At 51.2% G+C, this 25,029-nt stretch overlaps 1 pseudogene; it reads right to left on the reverse strand.

Moving 5' to 3' along the window:
• Positions 1-13,501: 13,501 nt before the first annotated feature.
• LOC141938255 (hydrocephalus-inducing protein homolog) overlaps positions 13,502-25,029 on the reverse strand; it is a 56,418-nt pseudogene continuing 44,890 nt past the window's right edge.

Below are 25,029 nucleotides of genomic sequence, written 5' to 3' on the forward strand. Positions count from 1 at the left end.
TAGACAATCTGCCTCTCTGCCCACTGTCGCGGATGAAAGTATTGACACGGTAATATTTAGTAAGAAATCTAGGTTTATTAATAACTAACAGCAATTTATTATTATAAAATAATTCAGAAATACTAAAAGAAAGAAAAGCGACTTATTCAGATTCTAAAATGACAAGATTCACACTAACTTACTTAACGGTACCTATATATACATATATACACATGCATGCACATAACAAAATGGACAAACATACAGAAACAAAGGTGTTTGGATTCAGTAGAATGGACACAGAACAGACATACACACACAGAAACAAGGGTACGTACCCACACACACACACACACACAGAGTAAAGAGAAGCTAGCTCAAAGAAAATTTCCCTCTTGAGTTTAGAGCAAATACTCACAATGCCTTGGCATTCCTCAACGGGCGATAATTGAGACTCAAGCGGGGGACTTCGCCCTGGCCTTCCGTCTGGAGCAGACGACACCTTAAGGGTTTGATACCTGAGAGGCGTCCCAGCTCAGGGGAGATGCTGGTCACAGGCCCACTGCGATCCAGGAGAGCTCAAAGGGTCTCCCTGGTGGTCGCCATTTATAGGGTCCAAGATAATTGACTTTTGTCAAATGCCTTCTGGTGCCTTCTGCCTTCCAGCAGTTACAAAAGAATTTGATTAATGTGCGACTCTGTTATTGTTCCCATTTGACCACATCCCAGGCACAGGTGTGCCAGGCCATTAGGAGTTGATGGGCCATTTTAACCATTTCCGAGCAATCGGGAGGGGCAGGAGCCAGGCTCCTTAACATTGTCAGTCCTTATCTCCACAGACTGGTGTATAGCTCGGGGGGATGTGGGTGGAATCGCACCTAGCACCAAGCAGCCCAACAAAGAGGGGGGGGGGGTAAGAATTGCACCACCACACCCACCGATTTCCATTGTTTTCTGATAACTTTCACCTGTTCATTCCATTGAGTCACTGGCCTTTGCTCACAGTAAGTGGATTCGTTTTTATGTTCCAGGTTGGTCAAATTCGTAGTTAAAATTCCCCAAGGAATAGATTCACCTACTGCTCTTGGTATTGGCAAACAAGCAGTAATCTGTGTAACATTCTGCAAGTTGGCAAATCCCTTAATCAATCCTAACATCAAATTTTCCTCAGACATTTCTTTGGGAATGTTGATCAATTGTTCTGTGTCGTCTTGTCTTTTGTTTCTCACCAACGAATCAGTCCCCACCAATATCACCTGCTTAGCTAACCAAGGAGAATAATCACAAACTGATATGAAAAATTAGACATGTTTCAGAGTCAGTTTTAAAGTCTTTGGGTCATGGCTAATAATCTTCCATGGAGTGGGCGCCTTCTTCCCCCGGGTATAGTGTATCCAAGCATCTGATTCTGCAATCTTGATAGCCGTAAAGGTGGTTAACAGTATCTGGAAAGGTCCCTTCCAGCGTTCTTGCAGAGGTTCGGAAGTCCACGTCTTCACATAGACATAGTCTCCTGGTTAAAAGTCATGCACAGGGTTTTCAAGGGATAATGGTCTGTTCCACAGTATTGCGCTCCGAATTGCGGTCAAAGTTTTTCCTAAGGAAAGTAAATAGTTATACACGTCTTGTTTCCCTTTCACATGCATATTTGGATTTGGTTCTGGGGGTTCATAAGGTTTCCCATACAATAATTCATAAGGACTGACTGAGGTTCCACTTTTTGGTTGTACTCTAATTCGTAACAATGCCAGTGGAAGCGCTTGAGGCCATTTTACATTAGTTTCCTGACAGATTTTGCTTATTTGTCTCTTTAAAGTTTGATTCATTCTTTCTACTTTTCCACTGGATTGTGACCTCCATGAAGTATGTAAGTCCCAAGTGATACCCAAAATTTTGCTAATATTTTGGACTACTTCTGCAACAAAGTGTGGACCTCTGTCAGAGGTAATTCCAATAGGAACTCCAAATCTTGGAATTATTTCTCACAGTAACCACTTTACTACTTCTTTTGCTTGTGTGGTGCGACAGGGAAAAGTTTCTGGCCATCCTGTAAAAGTATCAACCCCCACCAGGATGTATCGATACCCATTTTGTCTAGGTAATTCTGAAAAATCTACTTGCCAATAATCTCCAGGTTCCGTACCAGATTTTAACCTGCCCATTTGAACTCTTTTCTTGATCACTGGATTGTTTTTCAAACATACTTCACATTTTGCAGTTATTAATTTAGCCATGCTCATCATCTTCACTGATATAACTTGTTTTTTTAAAGATGTTACTAGAGCTTCTGCTCTGCAATGACATTCTTGATGTTTGGTTTGCATTATTTCTCTCATTAATGAAGGTGGAACTACTACTCGTCCATGAGGAGTTATCCACCATCCAGCTAAATTTTTCTTGGCATTCAGAAATTGGCCTAGTTTCTCATCTTCCACCGAATATTTTGGCTTTTCTCTAGGAAGGGTTACTGTCTTGGAGGGAATTAACGCCATTTGGAATGCTCGTTCCTTCGCTATTTTCTTTGCCATTCGGTCAGCCAAATCATCTCCAACAATTTCTTTTGTGTTCCCAATTTGATGTGCTTTACAGTGCATGATTGCTACTTGATCTGGTTTTTGAACTGCTTGTAATAATTGTAAAATTTCATTTTGATGCTTAATATTTGATCCCTGGGAGGACAATAATCCTCTTTCTTTCCACAAAGCTCCATGGACATGTACTACCCCAAAAGCATACTTTGAGTCTGTCCAAATATTTACTTTCTTCTTTTCACTTAGTTCTAAGGCTCGAATTAAAGCAATAAGTTCTGCTTTCTGAGCTGATGTTGTACCCGTCAATGCCTTTGCTTCTATAACTGTGGTGTCTGTTGTTACCGCATATCCAGCGTATCGGACCCCTTGCTCCATAAAGCTGCTACCGTCTGTATACAGTTCCCAGTCTGGTTGTTCCAATGGTACGTCCTTCAAATCGTCTTGACTGGAATAAACATACTCAATAGTAGCCAAGCAGTCATGTTCCAGTTGTCCTTCTTCCTGTATGGAACTTAAAAACACTGCAGGATTTACCAGATTAGTTGTTTTTAGAATCACATCATCTTGTTCAGTCAGTATTACCTGGTACTTCATCATTTGGCTCGGAGACAGCCAATGTCCCCCCTTTTGTTCTAAAACAGTTATCACCATGTGTGGGACATAGACTGTTATTGTTCTTCCCAAAGTCAATTTCCGAGCTTCTTATATGAGCATCACTGTTGCAGCCACTGCTCGAAGGCAGTTCGGCCACCCTTTACTCACTGTGTCCAGTTGTTTGGAGAAGTATCCAACCGGTCGTTTCCAGCTTCCTATTCGCTGAGTCAGCACACCCAACGCCACACGTTGTCTCTCATGGACAAAAAACTGAAAATCTTTGGTTAAATCCGGAAGTCCTAAAGCAGGTGCAGACATTAAGGCGTGTTTTAATTCCGTAAAAGCCTTTTGCTGTTGTGGGCCCCATACGAAAGGAAAGTTTCTCTGGGCCTCATACAATGGTTTAGCTATCAGACCGTAGTTCATGATCCAAAGGTGACACCACCCTGCCATTCCCCAAAACGCTCTGAGTTCATGAATATTTTTTGGCTCAGGTATACTACAAATAGTTTCTTTGCGATCTTTTCCTAATTGTCGCTGCCCTTTTGAAATTTCAAAGCCCAGATAAATCACAGTCTGGTAGGCTATTTGGGCTTTCTTCCGAGATACCTTGTACCCATTCAGTCCTAGAAAATTTAAAAGGTCTGTTGTTACCTGTATGCAGGTAAATCTTTCCTCTGTGGCAATCAGTGTGTTATCCACATACTGTAAAAGTAAATGTCCAGGCCTTGGTTTATCCTGTTTCCAAATTTCAAGCTCTTTTGCCAGCTGATTTCCAAAAATCGTTGGGCTATTTTTAAATCCTTGGGGTAGTCTTGTCCATGTCAACTGCATTTTTCGTCCTGTTTGTGGATTTTCCCACTCAAAAGCAAACAATTTTCTGCTTTCCTTTTCCAAAGGTATACAAAAGAAAGCATCTTTTAAATCAAGCACTGTAAACCACTGATGAGTCTCCTTTAACGCTGTTAACAATGTATAAGGATTTGCCACCACAGGATATATGTCCTTGACTATTTGATTTACTGCTCTCAAGTCTTGCACCAATCTATATTCACCTGAGGGTTTTCTAACTGGTAGAATAGGAGTATTATACTCAGATTCACACTCTTCTAAAATTTTGTACTCCAAAAATTTATCAATTAATTTCCTCAGCTCCTGTCTGACTTCTGGTTTGATTGGATATTGCTTAATTTTTACTGTCCCTGCACCTTCTTTTAAATCTATTTTCACAGGCTCTGCCAATTTTGATTTGCCAGGAATATCTGTTTCCCACACTGTAGGAATCACTGCAGAATCCACCTCTGGTGGAATTTCCTGCTCTTTCACTTTTTCCTGTATCATCAGGATTTCTCCTGTTTTTGATTCAGGTATTTTCAAGAAAAGTTCTCCTTCTTCAAAAACAATCTGTGCATTTAATTTGGATAACAAATCCCTTCCTAACAAGGGTATCGGACATTCTGGTACATACAAAAATTCATGTGTAATTATTTTATTTCCAGATTTTAAATCCAGGGGTTGCAGGAATGGCCTATTTTTCTCCTTCCCTGTTGCTCCTATTATGTTTGCTGGTTTTGTTCCAATTTTCCTTTACAAGTATTCAATACTGAGAATGTTGCTCCCGTATCCACTAAAAATTTAACGTCTTTATCTCCCAGCTTAATTACAACCAGAGGCTCAGCTGGGTTCCCGTCCGGTCCCCTTCAGTCATCTAAACCCATCAATTTGGCTATTTCTTGCTGAGCATTCCCGTTTCTTGGGCAGTCTCTCTTCCAATGTCCTTCTTGTTTACAAAAGGCACACTGATTCACTCCTAAGGGGGTATTAAAGTTTTGATTACCATAGTTCATAAATCCTCCCCTTCCACCAATTCCTCGTCCTCTTCCTCTGCCCCTTCCTCTGCCTGCTGTCCCTGTCATTACAGCCAACAATCTACTTTCTCTGGTCTTCTATTCCTCTTTTTCCCTGTTGTTATATACATTCCATGCTGCTTCTAGCATTTTATTCAAAATCCTTGAATCCTCTCCTTCAAGTTTCTGGAGTTTCTTTCTTATATCTGGTGCCGATTGTCCCATAAAAATCAAAGCCAATTGTATCTGAGCCGCCTCTGTTTCTACTCTTAAGTCAGTATATTTTCGGGCTGCTTCCTTCAATCTCTCCAGAAACGCTGAGGAAGATTCATTCTTATCTTGTCTCACCTCATATAATTTAGACCAATTCAGAGACTTAGGCATGGCATGTTTAACTCCATACAAAATCCATTTCTGGTATCGATTCAGTCTTTCTCTACATTATTTGGATCCCACTGCGGGTCCCCAGATGGAAAATTCTGCTCTACTGTTCCACCTGTTGTCCCACTCAAAACAGCCACTTCTACCTGTGCTTTGCCAGCCTTTAATACCATCTGCTTTTCTGTATCATCCAGTAAATTACCCAAGATCACCTGTGAATCACTCCAGTCCGGATTCTGTGTTCTGATTATAGTATCTACCACTCTGCCTACTCTTTCAGGATCTTCTCTATAGATACCTGCTGCCTGCTTCCAAGCCATCAAATCCGTAACTGAAAAAGGCACTTTTACATACACTGGCCCATCATTACCAACGCCCTGCTGTAGAGGAGCTATTGTTTGCACCTGCTGCCGAGTTCTTCGGGAGACAGGAGTATGAATTACAATCTCAGATGGCCCTTCCTCCGCATCCTCTATTCCACTACTCTCTGGTTCCTCTACCTGTTCCCTATATTCTCGTCCCCGATGCCTTTCTCTCCGCGGAGGGGATATATCTAATTCTGGCCCTTCATCCTTTTCAACAGAAGCAATTCTTTTCTTTAAACAATCTTTTCCCAACTCACATGTTGACAACACTTTTTCACCTTTTTATCGTCAGAAGTCATAGCCATTACTAAATTATCCCTACTAATCAACTTACATGCTTTCTGCCAATCTTTCCTCTGTCTTAAATAGAAAAATAAATCAACATATGGCACTTCACTCCATTTCCCTTCCCTTCTACAGAACAGCATTAACTGCAGAATGGTGTTATAATTCAGTGTCCCATTCACAGGCCATTTTTCCTGATCTTCCAAAATATACAGAGGCCACCACTGATTGCAATATTCAATCATCTGACTCTTTCGCAAATCATCATGCAAATCTCCCCAATGTGCTAACAAACATCCTAACGGAGAAGTTTTCGGAACTTTGTCATTTGCAGCCAGATTACCCATACTTTTACTTTTAAACGAATGAGTCAGCTTAGATGCCATAATAAATCACTTTACAGTACAATACACAATCAATCACTCAAATCTGTCGCTTCGTTCTTCTCCGGTTGCACACCTCGCGGAGTAACAGAAACGCGGATCCGAACTCCGCACTTGCTTCGTGCTCAATTGCACATCTCACACTTACAAACACACTCACACTCACACCTTTCCACAACTGTTACTATATACAAAGGTATATAACACAATATTATACAATTCTTAAATTCTTATACAGTACTCTACAAAAAAATAAACAATTTTACAATATAACACATGTAAAACTTCTAACTTCTTGTCAGAGGCACTTCCTTTGAGAATGCTATAGCATATAGGTTCTCTTGTTTCCCAATCCACAATTGTCCAACCCTGCAATAGCTTTCGCTTATGTCTTACGGGCAGACGCCTAGGCTTCCAATACACGAGGATCCTCTAGCCCAACCCTGCGCAGCTTTCGCCGCGTCTGACAGGCAGGCTTATACAGTGGGACTCTAACCCACTGTGTGGGACTCTAACCCACTTTCCAAGGGTGGGACTCTAACCCACTTTGCAGGGTGGGACTCTAACCCACTCCTAGTACAAAAAAAAAGAAGTGTCTTACCAAAATCCAGGGAACGTCGCGAAGAGCCTTACAGATCGGGGATTAATGGGTATCCCCGAGAAATCCTCGGCGCTGGCTGGAACCGATCAGGTCCCCAATTCCTCTGGTCTCTCTCAGCGAGGTCCCATCTGGGTCGCCAGAAACTGTTACCGAAAATCCGGAATAAAGAACTTATCAACACCAATTTGATGCAGATAAGCAGACACTTCTTTATTGACGGCCGGGCGCGCAGGGGAGTATTCTCACCAAAAACGCGTGCTCAGCACTAAAATCACCCATCTTATATAGAACTTTTTCATATACAATTTCCAAGGACACAGTTTCATACACAAACACAATTCCCAAGGACACAGTTTCCTTGGCAGGTACTTGTAAGCTGTTACGGTTGTTTCCCTCAGTTCCTATTATTCCTAGACTTTGACAACTACTTGTATTCTCCTGGTCCTATATATATATATTATAAATCAACTTACAGATCAGTTTGTATTTGGTTACCTAGATTCCAAACGTTTCTACTAAATGATTATGACCAATCTCCTCGGCCTTGGTATGGGACTGTACAGGTGATTTTAAAGCAGCAATCGGTTGCTAATACAAACCACAACAAATAAAAATTTTACTAAATATTTCTTCCGATTTTATATTTCTACTAAATCAAACACAATTTCTTCTACTTATTGGTAAATCAATAACACACCGGACCCTGACGGACCTGCCCGCACCGGCACGGAACACCGGTGGCGCGCTCCCCGCCCCGGAACCGGCCCCTGGTGCCTCCCAGCCTGCCCCGGGACCGGACCCGGACGGCGCTGCCGGCCCCGGCACGGAACCCCCGGCACGGAACCCTGGTGCCGCGGTGCCCTCCCCGGGACCGGACCCCGACGGCGCTGTCCACCCCGGGACCGGGCCCCGGTGCCGTGCTGCTGGGACCAGACCTCGACAGCGGTGCCCGTCTTGGTATTGAAGCCCGACGACGCTGCCTGTCCCAGGACCGAACTCCAGTGCCGCGCGGCCGACCCCAGGACCGGACCTGGACGGTGTTGCCAGCCCCAGCACCTGCCCCCTACGGCGCTGCCAGTCCCGGGATCGGTCCCCGGTGCCGTGGCCCCTCTGGCATGGGGAGGGCGGCGACAGCCCGCTGGAACAGCTGGGACCGTCGAGGCACCGGCCGATGCTCTCGGAGTCGGGCTCAGCCGGCTCGGGGAAGTTTGTTCCCCGCCCCCGGCACGGTCCTCCCACCCCGCCGTCGCTCGGGCAGCCGGTGCCGGTGCCGCCGCACGCCCCGTCCGTGCCCTCGGTGCCTGCTGCGAGTGGAGGTGCCGCGGGGGGGCGGGTAGAAGTACGAAGTTCGTTGCGGGCGTGTCTGTGAGTTCGGGGCCGGGGGGAAACTGAACTGCTGCTCCTGCTCTGGGCAGCGCTTTCCCGGCGCTGGGGTTGGGTTTTCTTGCCCCGCTGCAGGAGAGAGCGGGGAGGGCAGCGGATGGTTGGAGCAGGGATCGCTGCCCGGCCCTGCCCGCCCCCCCCGGGTATGCGGGGCGGGGTGACCCCTTTGTTATCAGCTACAAGGAGTCTCTAGGGTGATGTTGTGAGCCTCGAAGCAAAAGTGCTTCTCGACAACCGTGGCAAGCAGTTATTCCTGTGAAAGGTGGTCTGGTGCTGTCTGAAGGGAACAAGCTGTGGGATGCAGAGGGGTTTTGCTGGCCTGAGCGTTCAGACCTGGGTAGGATAATTAAAAACCAAACAAACCATGTGACTTTAAACATGAAGTGTTAATGTGGTTCGAAGGGGGCTATTTTCCTTCTGTGTTACACCACCTGAATTACCCTGGATCAGCCTCTTGCCCTCTGTCCTTCCAAAAGCCAGACAGAGCCCCATGCCAGGAGTCCCTCGATGCCATCAGACGGGGCTCACCCAAGGCCATGGCCCGTCCTGCAGAGGGAAGGCGGTGACGCTGCTGGAAACATCGCAGTGCTGTTCCTGGGGCACTGGCTGGGCTCTGCGCTGGGTGAGGAGCTCAGAGGAGCGGGTGTGCTGGGGCGGTGTTCATTGGGAACGGGGAAGGGGCAGGGGTGGGGAGCTGCTCGATCCCGTTGGTTCTAGGGAATCCTCTGCAGTGGGGGGCTGGCGCAGGGACAGGGCACAGGGCTGGCAGAGAGTGCACTTGGACTTGGTGCCAGTGCCATGAACTCCTGTGATGCTCCGGCAGCTCATTTGTGACTGATTGTTGCTGTCTCCTGTCTCAACAACTGGGATAAGGTGGTGTGGGGGTGCAATTCTCACCCCTCCCCGCCCCTCCTGGTTGGGTGCTTGGTGCTGGGTGTGATTCCCCCCACCTCCCCCAGCTGTGCCCCGTCTCTGGAGATAAGGACTGAGAACGTTACCGAGCCTGGCTCCTGCCCTCCCACCTGCTGGGAATCGGCTCTAACAGCCCCTCATCTCCTCAGGGCCTGGCGCACCTGGGCCTGGGGTGGGGCCAGATGGGAACAAGAACAGAGTTGCACATCCATCAAGTTCTTGTGCAGCTGCTGGACGGCATCAGAAGGGACCTGACAAAAGTCAATTATCTTGGGCCATCTAAACTGCGACCCCCAGGGAGACCCTTGGAGCTCCCCTGGATCCCAGCGGCCTGTGACCAGCATCTCCCCTGAGCTGGAGCCTCGCAGGGACCAAACCCTGGAGGTGTCGTCAGCTGCCAGAGCTGAGGGCAGGCCGGGGCGAGGTCCCCCCGCTCGAGGCTCAGGGATCGCCCGCGGGGGAATGCCGAGGCCTTGGGAGGATTGGCTCTAACCTCGAGAGGAGGGAAATGTTCTCTGAGCTCGCTGCTCTGTCACCTGCTCGGTCTCTGCTCATGGCGGGGACGGACCCTTGTTTCTGGGTGTCTGTCCGTTGGTGGATGCGCAGGGATCGATGGATCAATGAAGGCACCGGGAAGTGAGGGAGTGTGAATCTGGGCAGTTCAGAATCTGTGAGTAAGTCGCTTTTCTTTCTTTCAGCATTTCTGAATTATTTTGGAATGATAAATTGCTGTTAGTTATTAATAAATCCAGATTTCCTGCTAAACCATCACCGTGTCAATACTATCAACCGCGACACCCAGTGCCCCCCACTATGTGCCAGTGGCTCTCCTAGTGCTCTCCAGTATGTTCCAGTGCCCTACATTCTGTCCCAGTATCCCTCCTAATGCCCCCAGTATGTCCCAATGACCCTCTTAGTGCTCCCCAATATATCCCAGTATGTCCCAGTGCCCTGCAGTACGTCCCAGTAACCATCCCAGTGCCCCCCGTTGAGACGGACACGACAAACACCAAATTGTGCAAAAATGGCTACTTTATTGTTCTAACAAGCCTTTTTATAACTTTATGAAGAGTATGTGTCCATATATGATTGGTTTAATTACAGACTAACAGTTCATGACTGGATGACCTCTTCTCTGCCGCAACCTCGATAACCTTCCTCTCCTTGCGGTCAGGGAGTTCCAGTCTGGCAGTTCCTTAATCTTGTTTACTCAGCTCTTCTCAGGACTTTCAAGCCTCTTAAGGGTACGTGGTTATCTGTTCAAGGTCAATATCAAACTTCCATTCTGATCCCTCGGACCAGCCGAGGTCTCCCATAGTACCAGTACTGGTTCCCAGCTCCAAGCACAGAAGAGATGCTGGGCGGCTCAGGCCGCATGCTCTGCCCAAGCCAGAAGGTCACTGGGGCACAAGGGGCAGCCCTGGATCTGAGTTCAGGTGGGAGCAGTGTGGGAGGCTCCCACGCCCCAGCCTTACCATGGGTCCTGGCTGATGGTGGGATACAGGCAGGTACCCCTGCAGTGCACCTGGTACAGTCGCTTTGTCCCCAGGGCCTCAAAATGCAGCGTCTGGTCAAACTGCCCCGGCACCGTGGAGCTGAATTGGACCTTCAGTTCCACCTCACCGTGGGCAGGCACTATCCACTGGCAGCTGCTCAGCCCGGCAATTAAAGAGGAGGCTTCAGACATTGCTAACGAGCAAACAAGAGAAGGAGGAGGCTCATGGACTCGCCATCCCATAGAGGCACCAGCAGAGGGTCCCTGTGGAGCTGGGGATGATGGACCCCGTTTGGCAAGATGGACGTGAAGCAGAGGGATCACCTCCTCCCTCACAGCTCACCTGACGGATTTCCCCGGGAATGGGACCGTGTCCGTGTCGCTTTGGTGTGCCTCGGGGGGCCACGTGGGTGCTCCCGTGCCCGGCGCCTGGAGACCTCTCCTGCCCCGGCTGGAGCTCCTCTTCTCCCTCACAGCCTCCCGCCTGCCCGTGGCTTTCTCCTCCCCCGACCGACCCCTGCTTGGCGTGACCTGCTCCTCTGACACCTTCACACCAAGGGAGAGAGGTGAGACCTGCCCTGAGACACCCCCATCCTGGAGAGAAAGCTGCAGGTTTGTTAACAGACAGGAGGGAGAATAAACCACCAACCACCTCTGCCCATGGATTTGGTCTTCCTTATGGGACTTTGTTTCTCCTACAACACCCCTCCTTGCCCAGGACCCTCTCCTCAAGGGAAGTTGAAGGTTTTAGCTGATTTATTTTTTCTCTCATCTCACAGAACTGCCCTATGTCTCAAGCAGAGCTGTATCTTTTAAACAGACAAGAGGGATGCCTGCAGACACGGGGCCCCATCATGTCTTCACTGCCCTTCCACAGTGATCCTTTTCCATCCCACCTGCCCCCCATGCCCCCATCCAGCCTGGCCCCTGCCCTGGCACCTTCACTGCAGGCACAACAGGGACGTCCAAGAAACTTCTGGTTTCCTTCTTTCCTTCTTCTGCAGTGGCACCTTCTGGCACCACAAAGGTGAAGTGCTCGAGGGCTTCTCCTGCTGCAGGGACCATCCGCTTCTCCGGGTAGCGGATCACAGAGTAAAAAGCAGTAGGTGGAATGGGAGGCCCCGAGGGACCCAGTCCCAGGTCATCCAGGATCTAAAGCATAAGAGAAAACCCTGTTTATACTCCCGTCGCCTTCATCCTCACACTTCCTGAAAGGCACTGAGCTTTTGGCAATGGGTTTTTTTATTTAGATGGAGTACAGTGCTTTTTTATGCCCAGTGGGGTGGGCAGGCTCCAGAGCAGTGCCAGGACCTACAAGTGGGACCTAGAGAGAAATCTCAGCTCTGAGTGACTCGGCTGAAGGAAACAATGACCAGGAGTTGCCCTGCCCTGGGACCATTTTTAATGATTTCCAGACTGGGAAACTCTCCAAACAGAGAGGATGTTCTAACAGAGAGCCCTCCCTCTTTCCACCCATCTGAGGGATGGCAAGAACTTCCCCAGCCACGTGGCTGCTGTGAAGCCATCGTGGAACATCATCAGTGTCCTGGACAAGGCTCTGTGCTGTTGTCACCTGGTTGGACACAATGCACCAGGGCCCAGACCACGGCAGGCTCAGAATCTGAGCCTCACAAGGGCTTTACCTGCTCTGCTGCTGGCAGCTTGCCACTCTCCAGGATCGCCCTAGTCACATCTGCAGAGCTCAGCACCTGGATGTCCAAGCAGGGCACCCCGACGTCCTGGCCCCTGGCTGACCCTTCTGCACCTTCCCCTTCCAGCCCAGATAACTTGGAGTCCTCAAGAGCCTTCAGTTTTTCTAGATGCTCCTTCTCTCTGTCCTTTCGGCTCCTCCGCCTGGATAAATGCTGGTGCTGGCCTTGTACTTGGTGCTGCATCACCTCTTGGTTCAGAGGGGACAGCAGGATACCCTGAGCCCTGTCCCAGGATGACAAAATGTGTGTGACATCCTTCTGTGATGCCTCGTAAATCTTAAACCTCAGGGCCAAGTTCTTCTCGCTGTCACTCTGCGCCTCAGTTTTGGTTTCCCCCTGTTCTGGGTCTGCAGGTTGCACAACCTCCACTGGGCAGGCCTCTGTCGGGGTAGCCTTGCTCTGCTTTTTCTTATCTTCCTTGTTACTTGCAAGAGAGTCTGGGTGCTCCTTTGCAGATCCCTTCTCTCCCCCCTCGGTGACATTGGACAGGTTGCCGGTGGATGCGCTGGTGTTGCTAGTGGATGCATTCGTATTCTGGGCAGGAGGAGCAGGAAAAAGCTGTGAGCATTTCAAAGCACCAACTCAAATGCTGTAGGACAGCGGCAATCTTTGCAATAGCACCCCACGCCTCATCTGAGACCTGTGCTAGGTGCTCTACAAATCCCAATTCAGAACACAGCTGGTACCCAGCTGAGCTCAACTGAAACTAAACTCCCCAGTGCCAGACTGATGAGGAGTCCTGCAAACCAGCTGAGAAACAGAACAGCTTCCCCAACCCAAACAGGGAACTTAAGACACCTCCTTACTCCCGTGCAGTCCTCCGGGCACGTTTCTGGTGTGCTGAGCATCCATCCCTGTGTCTGGCTGACACTTTGGGAAGTCTGGCTGCTAATGAATACCTAAAGGGCCTGGTGGTATCTCCTGCCAGACAGGTAGCAAAAGACACCACATCCCAGGCGGGTCATGGCTCAGAGGTGTAAGTCACATGCAGAACGGGGAGAAATGCTGAACTAAAACTATCTAGGGCTTGGAGTTACGTGAAGCCACGACTCAAAGGCAGCACGACCCTAGAAGAACAGCTCTACCCAACAAACCCATGCGAAAATACCCCTGGTGAAGCAGCAGCACGATCAAACACTGGCTGCTGTTTCCCAGCACAGCCCCGTGTGTTGCTGATGGCCAGGTACTCACCCCCAGCACTGCGGGTGGCTGCTGGCTTCGCCAGGAATGGTACGGCTCAGCAGGTGGGTCCCCAGGGCTTTCACTCTTCTCTATAAACACAACCACCCACCTGCCTGACTCCAGGCTCGCTTTTCTTCCTTGAAGCATTTTCTTTGTCTTTTCCAAGCTTTCTCTTGGCCCACTTAGACAACTTCTTCAGCAATTCTTCCTCCCTCAAGCGTTCGAGCTCCCACCGGTGCTTTTCCTCAAGCTCTCGAGCCAGCCACTCCATCTTCCTTCAGCAAGACAAACAGAAAACATCCCCGAGAGTCACCGCCAGAAATCGGGGCTCGCTGCAATCCTAGCTGGTCCCACACTTCATTCACTGACCCTAAGGCCAGGCACAACTGTTAGACCAGCTCTGTGGACTTCCCTCAACCTGGGGAGGCTGGGACATCCAAAGTGAGGGAAGTGGGAGGGAACCTCCAGGGCCAGCCAAATCTAGGCTTTGCTGTCACAAGGTCTAAATTGCACTACTTCTCCAATAAGGTCCACCTGGACACCTCCAGCATGCTGCCAAAGACTGATCCACCATTGCTCCACACTGGAGCCTGAAGCTCTCAATATCCAGCTCACAAATCACTAAACCAGCTCACAAATCACTAACACCTGCTTATCCCTGCACCAATACTTGGCTTATCTAGCCCTTCTCCCTGGGCACAGCCTGCTCCTTAGCGAGACTAGCCATATCAATCAGAAAGCAAAGGCTGCAGTAACTGCCCTCCTGCAAAACAGGCTCCAAACAACCAGGTTTCCTGCTGGAGCCCAGCTGGGACCATGGGAAACTTGTGCTGCCTGTCCTGGAAATCACAGTTTGAAGCAGCCCTAGTGATCTCCTCCCAGGGAAACAAACTTCAGCTGGGGTTGAAAGAAGTGCTGAAACACAGGCTCGCTTTAAGCAAGTCTCTCCCCAAGTTTCAGGCAGGGGTTATGTACCGGGTCTGGCTGAGCCAGGATTGGTTCCCCTGTAGCAGCCCTCATGGTGCTGTGTTTCATGTTGGGAGCTGGCAGGGTGTTGATAGCACACTGGTGTTGTGGCTACTGCTGAGTAGTGCTTACACAGCACCAAGGCTCTTTCTGACATTTCCGCCCCCCCCCCCGCAGTGGGACGGGGTGGGCAAGATCTTGGGAGGGGACACAACCAGGACAGCTGACCCGAACTGACCAAAGGGATATTCCAGACCATATGACGTCTGCTCAGTCTGCTCAGTCATAAAGCTGGGAGAAAGGAGGAAGGGGGTGGGTCACCCTTGGTCCTCCGAGGCAACCACTACGCGTATTGGAGCCCTGCTTCCTGAGAAGGCCCGACATCGCCTGTTAATGGGAAGTAGTGAATAAATCTGTTGGTTTTTTCTTTTTTTTTTTTGTTTCCGCGCGCGGACCTTTGCTTTGCTTTGCTTATATTAAAACTGCTTTTGTTTTACCCACAAGGGTTGGTTATTTTCTTTCCCCTCTTTGCCCTGTTGAGAAAAAAGGGGAAGGGGGGGAAGTGATAGAGCGACTTGGTGGGAACCTGGCATTTAGCCAAGGTCAAACCACCACAGGTTAATAGGGGCTTAAGCTTATCCTGTGTATCCTCTTGAACAGGGCTGCTTTGCTGGATCAGAGCTTCTCCCAGGCTCACCTGCTGCTGCAGCTGAAGGTGAGCCTAAGAGACACCAGCTTTTGTGGCTGGTGTCACTCAGTAAGGAAAACCCTGGGAGCTCAGCAGTGCAAGGGCCTCCCTCACCTACAGCAGGACCGGGATCCAAACCAAGCCAGCACAGCTGCGCCTCACACCAACCCACACCACAACCCCTCTGGTTTGGAGAAGAAGGGCGATGAAGATGAGAACGAACATAATTAACTTAAGAGACACTTGTAAGCACTGTGGCAAGGGAAGCACAGAGCCCAGCTCCCTGCAGCCAGTGTCAAAGCCAAAGGGCTCACCACTAAAACGGAGAGAAGATGTTCTCATCTCACCGGAGGAAGGTCCCTCCTCTGCTGGGAACCAGGGAGGTGGAACTGGCAATCCTTGTGCTGCTGGCAATTAACGCTTTTGGCCTTGGTAACCCCTCTGAGCACAACCAAGGTCTCCGGAGCAGGGAAACCCTTTGGGGACACTATCCTGGGGAGGCACCCATTGAAGGCTTACAGACCTTTTCTTCCTCTCACGCTGGACTTGCAGTATACTGTTATCAAACTGAATTTTCTCCTCCTCGGTGAGGGCATCATACTCATCCTCTTCCATTTCCCAGAGACGTGCTTTCTCCCTCCTGGCAGCTTCCTCCCACTCCTGTCCTTCAGCACAGACCAAGGAGAAACCATCAGTGCCTGCAAGCAGAGCTTGCTGCTCTGGGTGAGCTGCCAGGATTCACAACTCTGTCCTGACCCAGCCTATCATCCTGCCAGGAGATACTGGCGAGCTCACATCCCTGCTTCAGAATTCAGATAAGCCCCCAAACTATCGCTGGCCAGTGAGTTCCCATGCCTTGCCTGGCTCACATGCACCAGCACTGTGGACAGCTGGCCAGTGATTAGTTATTGAGCCACAACAGCTTGCACTTGTGCCCAGGCTTTAATGTTAGAGACTGAGGTCAGCCTCAGCATTGTTGAATTTTAAGCAGCTGTGAGCTGAGTGCTGGCTACACCGAGGCAGAAGGTGGAAGGATTAATAAAAACATCTCTTACAAGTTCTGCTGGTAACCCAGATACACACGGGTAAGGCTGAGGGCTTGAGAGAGAAGATTTCAGAGTTACGGAGACGAAGAGTCTCACCTTCCTGCTCTTTTGCGGCCATCTCCCTGGCTTTCAAAGAAGCATAATCCTGGAACAGGTTCACAAAATAGATGTAAGGCCGATTTCTGACAGCTTTGAGCAGGCAGAGGAGAGCAGACGCCGTGTCGCGTGCAAAGGGGGTCTCCAGGCCATCAAACACCACTCCCTGGTAGCAGTCACTCAGCTGCAGATAAAGTCGAAAAGGAAGAGAAAGTCAGCTGTTGCACGCATTGGGCTCTCAGCTAGTCACTAAAGCCTGATGTCAAAGATCACCAGCCATCACAGTTCCAAGTGCAGCAGCTCAGACAAGCTCTGATCTTTCCCCACGCTCTGCCAACTTATGGCATCTGCAGCTTCACCCGCGGATCCCTGCACGCAGCCCAGGACTCCTCCAAGAGCAGGCACAGCCCTCCTCCTCTCTGAACTGTACCTCGCTGCCTGTCTCTCTGTAGCAAGAACGTATCATTTGCCCCCACCCCACGTACCTGCAGCCTTTCAGAGAGGATGGCCACCAGCAGGTCCTCGGGCAGCACGCAGCTCCTAAAGCCCAGCTCTCCTGATGTGCTGCCACTGATGCTCAGCCATCGCTGCGCAGGAACGCAGGGAAGGGGAGAGAGGTGAGAACTTGATGAGCCCTGTAATGTTGAACACCACAAGAAAAATCAACCACTTTGGAAACCCCCAAACAATTCCAACTGCTGGGCTTGGAGCTGGGGTTTCTCACTAGCAGGAGACTAGAACAAAACTGCAGGCCAGCAGCTCCAGGGGACCATGCTGGAGGGTGCATCCGTGGCCAGCAGAGACCCAAGCTCGCAAGCCCCCAGCGCAGCACCCGGCAGCTTTGCCCACTGCTGCAGTCACGTTAGCCAGGACTGCACTTTGCCAACAATCTGTTAAGATGCCGTAGAGTTTTTCTGCCAGAGCACAGGGTTTCATTCCCACCCCGAGCCACGCCCAGCCTGCCCAGCTGGCTCTCTGCACTATAGACCCCCGCACCAGGCTCTGGGTGACACAGAGCCTCCACTGGAAGCGGCCCCTTCACTTCTCAGAGGCAACAGAAAGGTCCCAGGCATTAACCAGTGCAGATCGTGCTTCACCTGGGAGCCTGTCAGATCCATCAGATGCTGTTTCTGGGATTGGGGTGTGGGGCCATCTGTCTTCTTCTTGCCCGCCGCAGCACTCACCTGGCCTCAGGACCTGACGGACCGCAGGCTGAGTTTGTCCACAGAGCTGGACCGTCTCATGTCTAGGCTGCGCTTGGCCCTGGTGCCGAACTGCAGGCTGAGGGACGCATCTGCATTGTGACCTGTGGAGTGGACAGACGCTCAGTGGGGAGCAAGCAGGCACCTTCCACCCCAACGGGCACAGCCCTGCGCCCTGGCAGGGACACGGCCATTGTTCCCCAGCCTGCTGGGCACTAGCAGCACCGATCTCCAGAAGCAGCTCCTGCCCTGCTTCTCTTATTAGCATGGTAAAGCACACCATCTGATACTGGATTTTAAAGCCAGAGAGTTTTTAAGGCACAGCTCCGCGTCCCTCCTCACAAATGTGCACTCAGGTGACACTGCACACTAGCTCCCCTATGGATCAAGCCAAGGCTCCACCCTCCAGGAGCATCATTTGTGTACCTTGCACCCATCCTGCATTCTCACATGGAGATGGTAACATGCAGCCCTGTCCCAGTTGCATCCCCCATCTCCACTGGAGCTAAATCCTCCGCATGGGATAACCCCACCTGAGGCCCAGACCCTTCTTCCTTCCACCAGCTCCCAACCCAACCAGGTTCAAAGCAGAGCAATGCAAAACTTCCCCCACCAGAACCAGGGTCTGGCCTCACCCTGCAGAGCGCGGGGCACCAACTGCCCAACCAGATTTTCTAAAAGTCTCTGGTCTCAGGTGGAGAACAGCACCACATGCACGAGCTGTGTGACCTGACAGTGTGTATAGGAAAACCTCTGGAGAAAAGAGCTCATCTGCAGCATGTCTCATCTGAAAGTCTGGGAGGTTATTCTTCCCTTCCTCTCATGTTTCTGAAGCCACACTCAAAGTCAGTTGTCTAGTGCTTAATGAGCAGCTTCAGAGGGCTTCTTTGTTGTTAAAGTGGGCAGCAGTTCTGCCTGATGGCCACGAGGAGCCAGCTGGATTCAGCTTTGAGGAAATATAAAAAACCCCTGAGAAAAATACAGGTGTGCTTCACCACTCCTAGGAAAAGGAGTATGTGCTGAGAAGCCCAGAGGCAGTAAAAGTGCCCCTGTCTGAGCCCTTAAAACAGAGATTATTTTTTTTAATAACACGAGATGCTTTATGAAATGGCTTTGCATTTCTACATGCTGCACCCATGTTCCCTAGGAGACCCAAGGGCTGTCAGACTTCCTCTCTGGAGCAAGCAGAAGTGGATGGTCATGGTGGGTTTCTGAAGCCCTGCTCTAGGTCCAGCGTTTCTCCTTACCGGCACCCTCTGCCTCCTTGCAGCTCTGCTCGATGGCAGCCCCGATGCACAGCTCCCGGGCGCACAGCCCTGCTGAGCTGCTCCTGTCCGAGATGGTTTCTCTCACCACGGTGTCGATGGACAAGCAGGCAGCGCCATAATATTTGGACAGGGCAACCGCTGCTGCTGTCTTTCCTTGAGAGAGAGGAAGAGTGCTCGGTGACACTTGCATGTGAAGCATTTTCAGGACAGGCTCTAGAAAGTCCCCAGACAGGATTTCAAAGTTTCAAGGACAGTCGGAAATCAAGTGCCCCTTTAGGGGAGACCATGACGGAGGTAGTTGAGCATGGCTAGAAGCATTCTCCTCTAGAGCCAGGAGGATCACCTCCACCTCACATCCAGCTGAGCACTTTGTCCCTCGTGGTGACCTCAACCCTGGGCCAGAACATTGTTTCGAGCCCTGTCCCGCCACCACTCAGAGCGTTCACCAGCCTGTGCTGGCCAGCGCTGCCTCAGGCAGCGTCTGGGCACGGTCTGGGGGTCAGCGTGGGCGAGGGACTGCTCCCATGAGGCAACATGGGCACTAGGCACTGTGCTCCCACGAAGCAATGGTGATGTGGTCACCCTGTGTGGGGGAACGATAGCCTAGCTGTGTGGACACAGGGTGAGCCACAGCACTTGCCCCAGCTGGTGAAGGCCTGGGACCATTTCATGTACCAGCAGAGCTGTGGCTTACCTCGCTTCGCTTCAACTGGTCAACCAAGCACCACAACCCACCAGGATGTGTCTCTCCTGCTTCCCCACTCCTTGCAGACACGGGCTGCGGCTCACCTACCTGTCAGGGGTGCCCCATGGATGATGACGACGATCCCTCGCGTGTGCCCCTCTGCAGAGATATCGATGCCAAAGTGGCGGGCGATGGCCCTATAGACAGGGCTGTCAGTCAGTTCTCCCGCGGCTGCCTTGCTGCTGGTGATGCTCTGCCGATGCTCTGCTGTGCAGAACCAGATAGAAAAGTCAGCCTCCTGCCTACCTATGATCCTGATCATCCTCCCCATCCCCTCAGATCCTGGGAGAGAAGACTCTGCTGAAACCAACACCACACCGAGGTCTTACCATGCCCCTCCTTTAGGCTTGTGCAGATCAGGGTCTGCCCTAGATGGTGGTCAAGGTGCCTGTTCAGAGTATAGGAAATGGGGTGGCAGAAAGAGGAAAGAGCAAGCATTTGGCAATACCTAAAAGGACTGGGCCAAATCTCCCGTGCCCTGTCAACATGGTCCTCATGGGAGTTTGGTCCCAGGTCCTGCTGAGTAAAGGGGGGACAGACAGAACCAGGCATTTTACACCGTCCCAAGGGAGAGGCTCCATTTGTGGATCAAACCATTATCCAAAAGCTGGATGCTTTAGGAATATTATACCAGGAGATGTAGCTGGGCTCTGAATTCACCATAACAGCATTTGCAAAGAGCTCCCACCTTTGCCCTTAGGGGGTCACCAAAAGCCATCTCGCTTGCAGTGTCACGCAGGACAGAGAGCGCGCTGCCCTGCCTAGGAAAGGGAACAGCATCATCCTGATCCCAGCAGCTCCTGGGGGAAAAGGTGCTCATTTGGCAAAACTGGGGAGAACCTCTCTGGCCTCTCACTTGTCCCTGCCCTGCCTGCAACATTACCCATCCCCTGTCTTTTCTCAACACCTTCCTCCTCCTCCGCATTCAGATTTAGAGTCCACTTGTTGGACTGGCTTTCATCAAACATGGAGGGGAAAATGAATGAGCTCTGGGATGAGACAGTGTGAATGATCCCAGCAGAGGACTTTCTTCCTTGATCTGACAGAGACTGGACATCTTCAAAGTTTGCTGAGGAGGAAGGCCACAGGGAGGGAAGAAGAGGGTGGACGTGGCCAGGCAATCTGTTCTTTGACATTTGCCACTTTGCACGGCCACGTGCAAAAGATGGAAAGTTTCCCAAGGAGAAGTCTGTCCAGGCTGTCTCTGCCCTCGGGGGGATTTTGAGTTTGTGCTTTTGGTGCTGGGAAGGAACAAATATAAGATAGCTGGTGATATTAGACCTGGCCCTGCTGGCTGAAGAACTCATCCAATCCTATTTTTTGTGGTTAGGGGACACAAGAGGACAACATGATTATTTCCCCGGTCCATGGTAGGCAGATATGAGCTTGCTTTGGCTGCACTCAGGGCTGGTAGGGGATGCGTGTTACAAGCCACAGACCTTCATGCTGGAATTCCTCCACCAAGCTGGGGAATGGGTGGCTGCTAAAAGCCTGGGCTTCTCATGTAGAGCTTGGGGCGTGCGGGCTGGACTCCCCGCTGTGTCCACACTCAGGACAGCCAATGCCAAACCCTCACCATTGTCCTGGCCTGCTGGTTCCCCAGTCTTGGACTTTGTCTGCTCATCCTGCAGCCTCTTCTGGTCCTGATAGTACTCCAGCACCTCAGGGGGCAGCTTCTCACCCGGGGCACGCAGAGGCAGCAATAAGGTGTTGTGGCAATCGTAGTCTTTAAGCGTCTGCAGGATCTGTGCATGTAGGGAAGAGAAGCCATATGCAGGACGTGTTTCTAACAACACGGACTATCCAAGCCCCTCCACAGTCTGCCAGCAGAGCTGGCTAACCCTGAAATGCCACCAGACTTTGCCCTGGGGACTGTCTCCATCTCCCTGGCACGAACCCAGGAATGCTGGAGCACTGTGAAGCTACGGGAGCATGCACATGGGGGCCAGACCTTCCCTCTCACCTGCTCCTCAGCAAGGTACTGCTGGTCGAACTCCAGCAAGTAAAACTCGATGGGGAACTCGCATGGGTTCTTCACCACCACCGTCCCCTCTGCTCCACAGCTGTACGGCAGCAACGGTCCCAGCTCAAGCACTGGGGGGCTGAACTCCAGCTGTGGCTCCAGCCCACACCCCAAGACCTGCAGTTGGAGGTGCTGGCTGCTCTGGCAAATGTTAATCTTCAGCTCACTTCTATAGGACTTCTGAAAAGAGAGAAGCACAAAAAGCTCCTCCATGAAGTCCCAGGTGACAGGGCCTCAAATTCAACTCTTGCCCCAGGGCAGGGGTGTCACCAGTACCTCTAAGGGGAATAGAAAACAGATATTTACTTCCAGCAGGGGCTACAGCATCTGCATGCTGGCTCTGAGTAACTGGGATGAATCCTGGTGTGAAGTGTAACTGGATATTTGGGTGTCAGACGAATCTAAAATGCACTGTCAGATGTTTTCACCTAGTCACGAGGGAGTGTGATGCTCATGAGAAAGGTCCTCAGGGTTATGTTGCCCAGACACAGTCCTGGCACTGCTGCATCAGGCAAACATCAGCTCTATGAATGAGGCAGATGAGCTCTCACTGGCTAGAAATAAGGGTCGTCTTCTCTGCTCAGTGATTGGCTCTGGTCAAAGCCAGACACAAGATGGTTACACCTCTACAGCAATTAAAACATCCCTGGGACTGTTCCCAGGTACGGAAGCACTTGTGTCCATCCTGTTACCCACTGCCAGTTTCCAAGTCACAGTGGCCACAGGCAAACTGCTTTTGGGAATGCCCCATCATTTCACCTGACTCCCAGACTGCCTGGGAACGTGCAGGCAGGCTGGGCCAGAGCCACAGGGACTGCTGGCAGCACACCACTGCAGACGACTGTCCTGCCGTGCCCAGGAAGGTGCCTGGTGGCTGTTTTGTCTGCTGGTACCAGCAGCAGGACTTGCCTAGATTGGCCCTTCCAGGGTTATCCCCTGCAAGCGCACCAGCTGCTCTGCACCAGGGCGTTGCAGCCTTAAACAGGCCTGTGGAAGGGGGAGACGAGGGCAAACAGGCAGATTTCCCCCCATGCGCCGAGAGGCAGCCACCTCACCGTGCCCTGATGCTGAGCAAGCTCCCCAGGGGGATTTCAAAGCCCCTCTCAGAAGAGTGTGCTGCAGGGGGAACTGAGGCACAGTGGGTACGGTGCTTGCAGAAAGCTCTCTGTGGAGGCAGACGCCGTCTCCTCTTCCCTGTGCTGGGCTCTCGTTACCACACTGCCCTGCCAGACCTCTTGGGGGTGACACTTGCTGATCTCACCTCTTCTGTGGGTGACAACCTGACTCGCACGTTGCATCGCTGTCCTGGAGCGAGGGATCCAGCCGAGGGCAGCGCCTTGAAGACACAGGGCTGGGCCTTCAACTTCTGGGGCACCTTCCGACACATCCTCGCTGGCCAATGTCTGTCCATCTGAGAACAAAAAAACAATTGTGTGAGGTCTCCTTGGTCTGCGAGGACAGACCCTCGGTTCCTCCAGTGCTCTGAGACACCGTCATGGTGCTGAGGGCACCCACAGCCAAACCAGCCGAGGCCACCTGTGGCCTAGAACTGGAGGGAAAACAGGCAGGGCAGGCAGATGGGGAGGCACCATCCTCAGAAGAGGAGGAACGGGGGAAGGTGGCAGAGAAGTGAAGCACCAGCTAATGCACAGGTCCAGGTGAGCCAGCCTTGCTCTGTACCCTCCAAAGCTTCCTCAGATGAGCTGTGGCCCAAGTGCTCACGCAGCCACAGGGGCAGAAAGGGCAAGAGAGGCAAAGAAAGCCCAACCGAGAAGTTACATGTTACACATTGTCTGTGCTTTACCTTCTTAACAGGCTCATTTATAGTGATGACCCAGTTACAGGGGACCTGGAGCTGACTGTGGAGCTGGACAGTTTCTTCCTGGCACTGCCCACACTGGAGAGTGGAGAACTCCAGTCTGTCCCTGGAGACGCAGAGGGATGGCACAGCCACGCTGGCATGGAGGTGGACATGGAACGTGGGGCCTCCTGCTACCTAGGGAAGGACCGAGTGTCCAGCTGAGAGCCCCAGTGACATCTGTTGCTGTCACCGACTCTCCACCTGCCCCGAGAGGTGCACGGGCACAGCGGGGTGAGGAAGCACGCCGTAGGTACCTTGATGGGCAGGAGCACGTCCACCTCTCCCAGTGGCAGGTTGGCGCTCTGTGGGTCGAAGCGCACTTCAAACACCTTGGTCTCGCAGCAGAGCAGGTGCTTCACGTGGTCCAGATCCACACTGAAACCTTGAACAGATGAAAATAAAGCAGCTGAGATGCACAATAGACATGAATGTGTCACAAGCACGTTAAGGCCATATGTCCTGGCTGGCAGCTCTGTGAAGGACCCCTTTGTACCTGTGGAGAAGATTGCCGCTCCTTCTCCCTTGTCACCATACAAGGAGAAAGGGCTTTCACAGCCAGAATCCAAGACCCACATGGTAAAAAGGAAACATCTCAGTTGAGGAGCTCCAACCATTCCTTCACTAGGCACCCCAGGGAAGGATGCACAGACCTCTCCAAAGGAGAATTTCCAACTAAGATTCCCCCATGCCATGGTACTCCCTGAAAAACAATTTAGAGGAGGCACCTGATCACCCTTCAGACATGGCGAGTCACCGTTTGCTGGTACTGCAGCCTTATGTCAAGGCCTGTTTAGAAAGCCTATTTTGATACAACAGAGGGCCTCACAGGCTGTCTTCTCAATAAAGGCTGAACAGAAGTGCTATGGCATTATGAACTTTAAACAAAGCACTTCCAAACCACAAAACGTCCATCTGTTTGCAACACAAGCCCATGGAGTGCCCATCAGATGATGCTCATGGTAGCCAAGAGCAGAAGATGCTGAGAGGTGACCAAGGTGATCAGCCCATCCAGCCCCTGCAGGGAAGTGTTAGGGCAGGCACAGGCAGGCTGGGTCTCTGAGCACTGCTGGCCAGGAGAACTCAGGCTCTAAAGCACCAGGCAGAGGGTCCCAAGGAGGAAAAAGTTATACACACAAGCACTCAAAAAAACTCCCCATTTCTAGTGGCTTAAGCTAATCTGTCAGAGACAGCTCCTTCAAGCCCACGTGAAGTCTCTCCAGCACCGGCTACCTGCGTCACGCAGGACCCGTCTATCAGTGTGGAAGGACACAGGGAACTGCCCGGTGTTGGTGATCCTCACGACGTGCGTGGGGGTGTTACCGAGAATCACGTACCCAAAGTCCAGGAGGTACTCGGGCAGCTCAACTCTGAAAGGAGGAGTAAGGACAGTCCTTAAACCACAGCCTGGCTACATTTCCAAGAGCATGGAAGATGCAAATAAAGTGAATATTTCTGGATTCGCTGCTGTAAAAACTCAACTCAAG

The sequence above is a fragment of the Strix uralensis genome, chromosome Z, assembly GCF_047716275.1.
Source record: "Strix uralensis isolate ZFMK-TIS-50842 chromosome Z, bStrUra1, whole genome shotgun sequence".
Classification (NCBI taxonomy): domain Eukaryota; kingdom Metazoa; phylum Chordata; class Aves; order Strigiformes; family Strigidae; genus Strix; species Strix uralensis.